Source organism: Falco peregrinus, chromosome 4, assembly GCF_023634155.1.
Source record: "Falco peregrinus isolate bFalPer1 chromosome 4, bFalPer1.pri, whole genome shotgun sequence".
Taxonomy (NCBI): Eukaryota; Metazoa; Chordata; class Aves; order Falconiformes; family Falconidae; genus Falco; species Falco peregrinus.
Window position 1 is genome coordinate 34,557,459 of NC_073724.1, and position 12,047 is coordinate 34,569,505.

The window sequence follows — 12,047 nt, forward strand, 5'->3', positions numbered from 1 at the left end:
CTTTTCCCTTGGAAGAAATTTTGAGCAAAATGAGAAGGGAGACTGGAAATTACTATGTTTTAATTCATCACTCTAGGAATTCATCAAAAATAGACTACAAACCATTTTTTCAGTTCTGATCTTTGCTACAAGATCAGCTCACAGCCCCTTACTCCCCATGAGGTACGTGTGGTGAATTAATATATATAGTCCAACCATGCATACAGTTCTATATCTAGCTTGCTGAAAACGGTAAAACATTTTTAACACACATCTATGTATACGTATTTTTTTTTACTTATATAATTTCTGTCTACCATATGTGTCTTCTTGGCAGTCTTGTTATTTAATTTTAGAGCATTTAGTTTTATAGTTACTGACAACAGATGATGCATATAGCTCTACTTGACTATTTGTTTTCCAAACACACACACATATATATAGTAGAAGAACAAGAAATATTATAATAATTTGCATTGCTTGTATGTTATTTCTGACAGATAAAACTTTGGGTGACTGTAGTTCAGATACAGTATATACAGTACTATCACATTAGTAGAAGTCAGCATTTTGTAAGGACTGGTATAATCTTTCAGTAAAGTGATAAAACAGATTGAAAATCGGCTTTTTTGTGTGACATGCTACACTTTAGAAGGCAAACCTCAAATTAAATAAAATATTGGGCAATGTCTTTAACTTCCATCAGTAATGGGTCACACACTAAAAATGCGTCTGCCCATATCTATATTTCACTGAAGTCAAAATCCTTTTATCTACAACAGCCTGACACTTAATAAAACCCTACAAAACTAACCAATAGTCCTTGAAATGAAATCTGTTGAAAATAACTTGATGAAGCTAATGAATAGTAATGATATTTGAAGAAAACATAAGAAAAATACAAGTGAAAATTCTGTTTGAAGACTTGTTTTCTCTTTTGTATGATTAGTAATAAATGGATTAATAAAGAATTATCTTCTCCGTGGTATCATATTTTCCTCCAGGTTCTCCAGCTTAGTTTTATGCCATCTTCTCACAAAAAGTATTTCTTAAACCATCTGCCTCTCTCAGTTTAAGAACACTACCTTGAACATTGAGCTTGATTACAAAAATACAGTGCAGATGACAAGTCCATAATCTTTTCAGATTTTCATTGAGTAATATTTTATAGAAAAATAGTTTCTGAAGCAAATCAGAATGCAACATTCAGAGAAATTCTCAGCTGATTCTTTCCAGGGAAGTATTCAAAATTTGACCAATCACTACACTGAAAAATTTATAATTTTCACTGGAAATTTTTGTTCTTGCATATACATTATATTTTGAGGAAAAAAAATATTTTACTTCATTTAAAAGTTTAATTAATATACCTTTAAAATTAATCGATTAATTTTAATTAATCATTAAATGGATTCTTATTATTAAAAATAACTTTAGTGCACGTACTTCTGGAATGGGTACAAGGTAGAAACAAAATGCTCTTACTAGTCAGTGAATGGTTTAAGAGATTTTTAATGGCATAGAGACCTTTTAGATTCTTTGATTCAGATCTTTGTCCAGTATAAATCAAGGCAGGTCTACTGAGGGCAGTGGATACATAGGGATTTATAGCTACTGAAAATCCATGCTTTTTGAGACCAGAAAAGTCCATACATTAAAGATCTGAACCGTACAAGGCATAGAGCATCACTGAGTACTTATCATAGTAACCTCAACAATTTAATTATGGGCCCTTTTTTAAGGTGTCATCTGATCTTATTCTATTCTGGCTTCTGTTAAGACTGTGAGTGCTGAAAATACCGTATCTCTTAGTAAGGGCTTTTTAACTGGAATGGTTCTACACTACTTTCCTGTTCAGTCCTGACCCGGAACAATACTGTATTCTGATAACTATCTGTTTGTCAATGTTAAAGTTGCTGATGAGTTTTCAGTCCTATTCTTGCTGTGGATTCATAGAAATCATAGAAACTAAAACATTTTTGACACTCCAGGAGGTTGTTTCAGTTTAAAGATAGTACTTCTACTGAAAATTAGAGAGTGGGGGACAAAAAAACCATTCTCATTCATGCTATACAGCAAAAGCCTGTGTAGTGCAGTTAAACCAGGAAATATTTCTGTCAGAGCTAGGTGTCTGTTGCTTAAAACAGTTAATGTATCTATATTATATTGATCCTTTTTGTAAATATGCACATCAGAACACATTCTGCTACCCTAGTGTGGCAAAAGGTCTCTTGTAGCAAGTTTTACAAGCCCTTGAATAAAGAAGAAAACTCTTCATTCTAATGTGTGTTGGCAGAGAGGTTATTTTCTGAGAACAATCTAGAATTCTTCCCATGCCAGAAATGTTCCGGAAAAAAAAAAGGTGAAATTTAAATTTACCTATAGAATATTTCTCATGGAAATAAAAGTTGAATTCACAGATGCATGGCTACTAGAAACCTGTTTTTCAATATGATTACAATGTAAAAATAAAACTAAAATAATACCAGGAAATTTTATGCATAATTTCAGCATTCATCAAATATTCAACAGCCATAATCTATTCATGATTTATACATACAGTGAAAGTCACCTTAGAATTTTCTGGGAAATAATAGCAAATTATTCAATAATAGCAAATGGTTTAATGTATTAGCGAAAGAGCAGATCACAGGAAAGGTTTGCATATGCGTATACAAATAGATGAAATATTAGATCTTTTTTCTATTATGAAGAAGTTTCAATGATATTTTTCCATCTAAGAATAAGAAAATATGTGATTTGTGAGATGCCATAGGTCAGTCAATTGAAATTACATATGATCTGGTTCTTGAATAATAAAAGCAGATGCAGCAGTCTGTATTCATATAAATCACATCTAGTAAACACCAACAAATATTTATTATGGTTTTTCTTTTCCTTTAATCGATAAATGACTGGACATCTATTTAAAATTATAGGGCACAGAATAATTTTTTACATCTTTAGAAATGCCAGCAAATGTTAACAGAATTATATCTTTTGAAGAAACCTACTATTGAAAATAAAAGCCTGAATAACTGTTAGCATTTGGTGTCTCCATTTTCTTTCTTATGTCTTTTTTTAAAATCCATCCTTAGTCAGCTATAATTGTAATTGTAAATTCCACCGTCATGACTTTGCAACACCTTCCTCCTGTTGTCTTACCCAGAAATCCAGATTAGGTATGGATCACTAGGATTTCAGCAACACGTCATAGAATCTTAGAATGGTTCATTTGGAAGGGACCTTAAAGAACATCTAGTTTCAACCCCTGCTGCCACGGGCAGGGACACCTTCCACTTGACCAGGTTGCTCAAAGCCCCATCCAGCCTGCCCTTGAACACTTCCAGGGATGGGGCATCCACAACTTCTCTGGGACACCTGTTCCAGTGTCTTGCCATCCCCACAGTAAAGGATTTCTTTATATTAGATTTATATCTAATATAAATCTACCATCTTTTAGTTTATAACCATTACCCTTTGCCCTATTGCTACAGGCTCTACTAAAAAGTCTGTCTCCACCTTTCTTATAAACTTCCTTCAGGTAGTAGATGGCTGCTATAAGGTATCCCCAGAGCCTTCTTTTCTCCAGGCTGAACAACCCCCACTCTCTCAGCCTGTCTGAGGCCCAGTTCTCTGATCATCGTCAGGGCCTTCATCTGGAGTCGTTCCAACAGGTCCATGTCATTCCTATGTTGGGGGCCCCAGAGCTGAACACAGTACTCCAGACGGAGTCTCACAAGGACAGAGTAGAGGGGGAGAATCACCTCCCTTGAACTGCTGGTCACACTTCTATTGATGCAGCTCAGGATTTGGTTGGCTTTCTGGGTTGCAAGCACACATTGTTAGACCATGTTGAGGTTTTCGTCCACCAGCACCCCCAAGTCCTTCTCCTCAGGCTGCTCTCAATCTTTTCTTTGCCAGCCTGTACTGACACCAGGGATTGCCCCAGCCCATGTGCAGGACCTTGCACTTGGCCTTGTTGAACTTCATGAGATTCACATGATAGGCCCACCTCTCAAGCCTGCCAAGGTCCCTTTAGATAGCATCCCTTCCCTCCAGTGTGTCAACCATACCACTCAGCTTGGTGTCATCAGCAAACATGCTGAAGGTGCACTTGATCCCACCGTCCTTGTTGCTGTCAAAGATGTTGAACAGCACTGGTCCCAGTATGGATCCCTGAGAAATACCACTTATCACTGGTCTCCACTTGGACATCAGGCCGTTGACCACACCTTTTTAAGTGCAACCATCCAGCCAATTCCTTATCCACTGAGTGGTCCACCCATAAAATCCATGTCTCTCCAGTTTAGAGACAAGGATGTCATGTGGGACAGTGTCGAATGCTTTGCACAAGTGCAGTTAGGTGATGTCAGTTGCTTTTCTTCATCTGTCAGCATTGTAACCCCATCACTGAAGGCCACCAGATATGTCAAATACAGCTTGCCCTTAGTGAAGCCATGCTGGCTATCACCAATGACCTCCTTATTTTCCATGTGCCTTGCCATAGTTTCCAGGAGCATCTGCTCCATGATCTTGCTGGGAACTGAGGTGAGACTGGACAATCTGTAGTTTCCCAGGTCTCCTTTATTTCCCTTTTTAAAAAGTGGGTTATGTTTCCCCTTTTCTAGCCAGCTGGAACTTCACTGTACTGCACAACTTCTCAAATATGATGGATAGTGGCTTAGCCACTTCATCTGTGAGTTCCCTCAGGACCTGTGAATGCATCTCATCAGGTCTTACAGACCTGTATACCTCCAGGTTCCTTAGATGGTCTTGAACCTGATCTTCTCCTTTAGCAGGCAGTTTTTCATTCTCCTAGTCCTTGCCTTTGACTTCTGCAACTTGGGTTGTGTGGATGCAGCACTTGCTGGTGAACATTGAGGCAAAAAAGTCACTGAGAACCTCAGCCTTCTCCATATTCCATGTAACCAGGTCTCCTGTTTCCTTCCAGAGAGGGCCCACATTTTCCCTAGTCTTCCTTTTATCACCGATGTACCTACAGAAACTTTTCTTGTTGCCTTTGATGTCCTTGGCCAGATTTAAATCTTTGAGGGCTATAGCTTTCCTAATGTGATTCCTGACTGCTCATACAATTTCTCTGTATTCTTCCCAGGCTACCTGTTGTTGCTTCCACCCCCTTTAGGCTTCCTCTTTGTGTTTTAATGTGTCTAGGAGCTTCTTGTACATCCATGCAAGCCTACTGGCATTTTTGCTGAACTTTGTCTTTGTTGAGACACATAGCTCCTGAGCTTGGAGGGGGTGATCCTCCTATTAACCAGCTTTCTTAGGTGCCTTTTCCCTCCAGGGCTCTATCCCATGGCACTCTGCCAAGCAGATCCCTGAAGAAGCTGAAGTCTGCTCCTCTGAAGTCCAGGGTAGCGAACTTGCTCTACACCCTCCTCACTGCCCCAAGGATCTTGAACTCCACCATTTCATAATCATTGTAACCAAGGCTGCCCCGTAGCTCAACATGTGCCACCAGCCCCTCCTTGCTGGTGAGAACAAGGTCCAGCATGAACCTTGAAAGCTTGAGCGTTTTCTCAGAAAAAATGCTCACACTCAATGACTACTTTTCCTTCCACCCATCTTACACGCTATGTTCAATTGCAACTGCACAGCAGAGATTGCACAGCACATAACAGATAAATTGGAAAGGTATTGACCAGCCAGAAGAGGCATGTAAAGTGATGCTTTTTGTAAAAGTGATCTGCATACAAATGCAAAATAAAATAACAGAAAAATTAGTAAATTATCTAAAAAAAAAAAGCAGAAATATTATTGAGAATTGATTTATCTTTAGGAAGCTTCCTTCCATCACAGCTCAGTAGTTTATTATGTTACGTTGATGACCCCTGGACAGATACCTCCATTGTATTTAACTGATTGTTTTCCCAATAAACAACCTGAGGTCAGACAAATCTGCTCTTGAACTTGTGTTTAATTATTAATTCTGTAGCCAAAACCACAGCACAAACAACAGACATTAAATTGAAGCAAGTATATTAAGAAACACAGCATTATCTCAAAAGTAGTTGTCCAAACTATTCAGCAAGCACCTATGAATCATTAACATGTTTTTGAAATCAAGTCTAGTTTATGGACAGTTTGGTAACCAAACCAGAATAAAACAGAGCAAAGCAGATTGCAGTTCAAGAACATTTGGGGTGTAATACTTCAGGGCTCTGCTCTGTTCCAGAGCACTTTCAACTCTGTTACCATCACTCTTTCTTGCCAAAGATCAATCTGATCTCTGACACCAGCAGCTGCTCAAAACTTTTTGAGGTCATTATTTACCAGTTTAATCAGTAACAGCAATGTACCTCTGAACCCTGTGCAGTCCCTCATCCCATGATCCTTTCTTTACCCCACCACAAGCCTCTCTAAATTATGCCTTCATCTGCTTTGCACAACAGGACTCAACAGGTACAGAGGTCCTCACATTGGCCTGCACACCATAGACAAATGCTGTCTCAAGGTTTAAAGTCTTCCTATCAGACTCTTAAGTTCTGTCACTCTTTAACCTTCAGACTCTTTTCATGCTTACTCTTCAAATTTTTAGTGCAGTATGACATAAAAAAAAAGCTTTAAGCTGGAATGCTGCCTTAAGCTGTTTAATTGTGATATTTAATGGGTCATTGTGTTTTTAAATTTGCTATATACAAAGACTAAAAAATACAGAAACAATCTCTTTAAAAGAAGCTTACTTTTCCAGATGTGGCTACTGTTGATAGATCTAGCTAGAGATTGGGTGAAGGAAGTGGCTGAGGAGAACTGACAAAAATACTTCTTTTGTCATAAAGGACGCCTCTACAATAGAAAGCACAAGTGGCTCAATCTGGGATCCTTTCCCAGGTGAAGAAGATAGGTTGCTGTTGCCCTAAAAAACAGAGGATCTTCATATAATCCTATAAAGAAGCCACATTACTAATACTTTGCTAAGTTGCTACTATTCAGCTTGAATAAAATATTCTCTGAAGCAAAGATGTCCGTTTATGCTATTACACCTTGAGGTTTGGAGGTTTTTTTCTTCTGTTTCAAAGGAAGCCTTGTGAGTCATTTGCATGAAACCACATCTTTCCAGTTTATTAAGGCTTCATATAAAGAAATTCTATTTCACAACAACTAACACAAAATCATTTTTCCAAGCTGAGTTACAGCATAAATGATACATTTATTTGCCTTCAAGTAATGAGTTCTTCTTTACACATTCATCCTAAAGAAACAATATTTTTTTCATTTGCATATATCTCATTTAAAAAAAATAATTTAACCAGAACATTAAAATTTCCTTTTTCAGCTTAAAATTATGAAATATATTTATTTAAATATATTTCTGTGCATAAAAATTGTTTTAATATCCTCCTCCATTCTCTTTGAGGTGCTTGCATAATGACAGTGCAGCAAGTAAGTAATAGGAAAGAAAAAAGTTTGAGGTTTGGTTTTTTAGGTTTTATTTTCAAAACCAAAAAACACTAACACTTTTTAATCATAATAAGGTGAATGTTTCATATTCTCCATAAGTCACAATTTACTGTTAAAAAATTGTATGATAAACAATATGTTAGGAAGTTACAATACAGAAAAAAAATCTAACTGAAATCTATAGAAAGAGTATAGAATTAACATGGTACTGTCAGAATGTCAGAATGTACCTTCTAGTGTCTGTTCCATTTGTACCAGATTTAATTAAGGATTAATTAAAACATAATTTTATGAATCTCTTGACAAAAAAATTGTGGTAATCTTTTTTTTTTTTTTTTAGGGGGGGGGGGCGGGGGGGATTGGTTGGTTTGTTAGTTGGGGTGGTTTTGCTGTCTTACAAGTCCGTTTCTTTATTGCACTTTCTTCTTCCAGACTTCCTCATTTCCACAACATAGTCAGACTGTCACTTCTGATCAGGTTTGTTTTCAATATGTACAACTCTTCTTGTTCTTCTGCACTCAGGCTTGTCCACCTGAATGTTCACCAGCTTTATCTTGTGTCTTTTTGGTCTAGTTCTGTCTGGCATGTTCAGCTCTAAAGTGTTACCTTCCAGATCTATCCAGTTGTTCATTATAGGTCAAAACTACAGACTGGTGGATGGAAAGTTGTACTGGTGCTTTAATATTAGCAGCCACAACTCCATTAAGAAGACCTCAACAGTTAATAATTGGCATAAACGAGGAAGTACAAGTGTCCGAAGTGGGTATGTTGATTTTAGCAGCAACCGATTCAGAAAAATAAACAGAAAATATAATAGAAATATTTTATCCACTTTATCTTTAAAAAAAAAACATTAATCCTATGTAAAGGGAGATTCAGCCTCCAAATGGGATTTCTGTGACACCTGCAAGAAATTAGCCAATAATGATTTGGTGCAGAAACTGAAAGAAAATGTCCAGTAGCAATATATATAAACAAACTGTAAAAAGAAATAGATCACTGATTTTATCTTCCTTTCTTGTGGCAGTCTGAAAAGAGGTTGAGATCAGGAACTGCTTTTTCTGTTTCATGTGGACAGAGCTCCATAACACAGTGTACACAGTGGACATGGCAAGAGTACAAGTGTTAATAAACAAAGAAAGATCTTAGCCAGAGAAAACTGCAGGGAGTGGGTGCCTGACAGAAGGAAAGCTGTGATGATAGCCATCACTCCAGTATTTCTGCTTTTCCTCCTGTTCATTAGAGGAACTTAAAAAAGACCGTGAGGCAACTTTGGTCAGTCTGGCATTGGACCAGCTTCATCTCAGACAACAATTATACTAACAACTTTGCTGCTGAACCTTTATACCACTGGAGTTCAGTGGTGCTTACCATGAAACTGAGATAACTTATATCACAACAGAATACTTGCAGTGCAGGGATGATGGTAGAAATTGCTCATAATATGCTGTCTGTAAAAGATATGGTACACTGGCCTATATGTTGTTTGTCAGTAACCCTCTATTGCACAACAATTAACAAAGTTTGTCTCTGGAGATAAAAACTTTCTTTACTGTTCATGTCAACCAAGTCAAGCCAATAACCATGCAGACCATGCTTGATGAGGTCAAGCATCTTGTTATAGCCCTCTGCAGATCCTTTAGATGGGAGAATTTGCATATGAGATAATGAAGGATTCAAAAGAATGGAAAGAAACAAATATTACTCAAATCTCCCACTGTTATCTGAAGATTTATTGGGATGTCATTTCATTTACTGTCAATTAGAATTTGTCTTTGTATGCCTGAGTATACAACTCAATGAGTTAATATAGTCAGACTGACAGGATTTTCCATGTTAGTACTTCCGAATTTCTGCCTTTTCATATAACACTATAAGAAATTTTGAGGTAAGAATAGGGTAATAATGCACAGGAAATATTGGGGTTTTTTTTCAGATTTGGGGGTGGTTTTTGGTTTGTTTGGGTTTTTTTCATTAATCCAACTTTTTATTCCTGTATAAACACTACTGGTTTCCTTATTGTCACTACTGTGTTCCCTTTTAATAGTAGTAAGATTATTTGATACTTATTTTCTACACCTTCCCATTATTTTCATTTGGCATCATCTATATACTTGTATCTGCTTACCTTAATTACAGAAAAATCTTACTTTGTGATCAATACCTTACTGAAGAACGTTACCAAGATATGCATGGATTGGCTTACCTAAAAAGAAAATAATACAGGGTTGGGATTTTTTGATTGGGTTTTTGGGTGCTTTTGGGGATGTTGGTTTTTTTTTTTTTTCATTTGTTTAATTTATTTTTCCTCAGTGCTAGACAGGTTTAAAGCAAAAATTCAAGAAGAGCCAATAGCCCATTCTTTTATGTTGCAAAAACATACTTTAGGAGTCCTTTAATCTATCAATAATTAGACACTATTTTTTATAATTCCCTTCTAGAAAAAACAAGCTTTGTATTATAAGAATTTGGAGCAAAGCCTTTCATTGTGGCATTCATTTTGTAAGAAAAGTTATAATGCACAATTGAACTGCATATTCATGAATATTACTTATGACACAGAACATTATTTTGCATAACATGGTAAAACCTGCTGTAATACTTGAAAGGAACTGTAATTGTAGAGCTACACTACAATGACACATGTTGAGAAAGTATAAAGTACAATACACATAATATTTTTTTTAAAATTAGAGTCTCCCTGAATCACCTCCCTAGCTACTTTGCTGAATCATTGCCAAAATACTATATACAACTTCACAATGCTTCAAATCCTTTCTTCCAGAACACTCATTTCTCAAACTTTTGGATGAGATTTTGAGAATTCTTAAGAATCTCCCAATAGTTTCTTTTTCTTGGTAAACAGTAGCTTTGAAAAGAATGTCATGTTAGGCAGAAATAGCAAGAATCTTAAAAAAACCAAACAACCAAACAACACCCCCCTCCCATTTCTTAGAGCTCTCTGTGTTATAATTTTTTCTGTATTAGCATATTTTTTGACTAATCAGCCCTTTTAGCAATGAGATAACTGCTGTAAGATCAGAATGATATTTAAATAAACCTTAACTCTCTTTTCCCCTTCTAAGACACCTATGTGTCATGGACTAATTAATCTGCTTAGTTAAAGAAATATTTCACAACTACTTGTAAGTTAAATATGTTTGCTGCCATTAATGTTTACAGTAAATGGGAATATAGGTAGAAAAAATAATCCTATTTTTGCATTAATATTTTCCTCACTAGATGTGGATTTATGGATATGTGGAATCCCGTTTCAAGCTTTTAGTGTATCTATAGTTTAGTAAATCTTATGAAAAATGTTAGCAATTTATGAAATTATTGGAGATAAGATTCATTCTGTTTCTGGGGAAAAAAATACTTTTTTTGCAGTCCTCAGTTGTTATTCCCATTTGAAATAACTGTCTGCATTTTTACCTCCCAGTCACACAGAGCACTGAAGAGGAGCTGTACATCTTACTTGTAGTATAGGAAAAACATGGAAAGAAACCTCAGGAGAACAGCTGAAGTAATTTTCATGGGGAAGCAGGAAGAACAATAAGATGCAGTCTCATAAATTCATGTGAAAACCCTATATCTCCATCTTACTTCTGTTTGAATTGGCAGTGGATTAATTGCTTTTGGTCCATCATCTTTTAACAATCAGAAGGGAAAAAACCAAAACTTTGATGACACTTACATTAGGAACAGAAGTATAACTAAAAATAAAAGACAAAATTTACATTCGGGTAAAAGCCACTGGGAAAACATGAGTTCATACCCATGCCAAATTGTAACACTGTTTAATTTTCTGCTAAGAAGAAGAGAAAAAATGGTTTCTATATGCTCTGTTAGTAACCACAAAATAAATTCAGTGGGGAACTTCTCTACTGATGCTGCAAATATACTACAAAATCATTCACAGAAAGAAAGAAAGGTAATAAAAATGCATTTCACTAGGTCAACAACTTCAGCATAAAACAGGTAAACACATTCAGTTTCTGTCTATCAGAGAACAGTTTCCAATTAATCTTCAAAAGATTGGCAGGTAACACCTTCACATTCTTAAAACTGTTAAACATTTGGCAGCATGTTATTAGCCCTGTACATACCAAAAATATGCTTTGTTATTTCCTTCCTGCTTCCATGCTTGGACATTTCAAACAGCCAAAGCATATGTAATAATGACAGAAATGGTAAGAGTTTAATATGCAATGTTATTGTTAGCATTCAAGCTTCTATGTATTCCTTTTACCATTTTGCAGCATGAATGTTGCAAGAGATGGGTATTTTGAAACAGCAATGTAAAAATGATAAAGTTAACATGAAGTCATGTTTTACATTTCTCCTTGATGACATTTTTCTACATAAAAAACTACAACTTCTTACTGAAAATGTGAAAGTACCTTTATTTTTTTATTATTTCTATGTTTGTTTTCATGGATTTAACTAGTGTATATTTCCCAAAAACTTAGAAATATGTTTTTTACTTAAATTTTAATGACTGATAAGTAATGTTGCTTTTCTGTGGTTAAGACCATGGGGAGTCATTGCTGTAGTCTACCATATATAAAAGTCATTGAAGTATCTTTATAGGGCAATGGATTATGGGACAGCTTAATAAGAGGACAGTAGATAGGCACAGT

At 36.0% G+C, this 12,047-nt stretch overlaps 1 long non-coding RNA gene across 1 annotated transcript; it reads left to right on the forward strand.

The window, feature by feature from the left end:
- Positions 1 to 6,357: 6,357 nt before the first annotated feature.
- Positions 6,358 to 11,761, forward strand: LOC114010614 (uncharacterized). Its single transcript, XR_003552130.2, has 3 exons — positions 6,358 to 6,405; positions 7,837 to 7,881; positions 10,847 to 11,761. It is a non-coding gene; the product is annotated as an uncharacterized LOC114010614 (long non-coding RNA).
- The last annotated feature ends 286 nt before the right edge of the window (positions 11,762 to 12,047 follow it).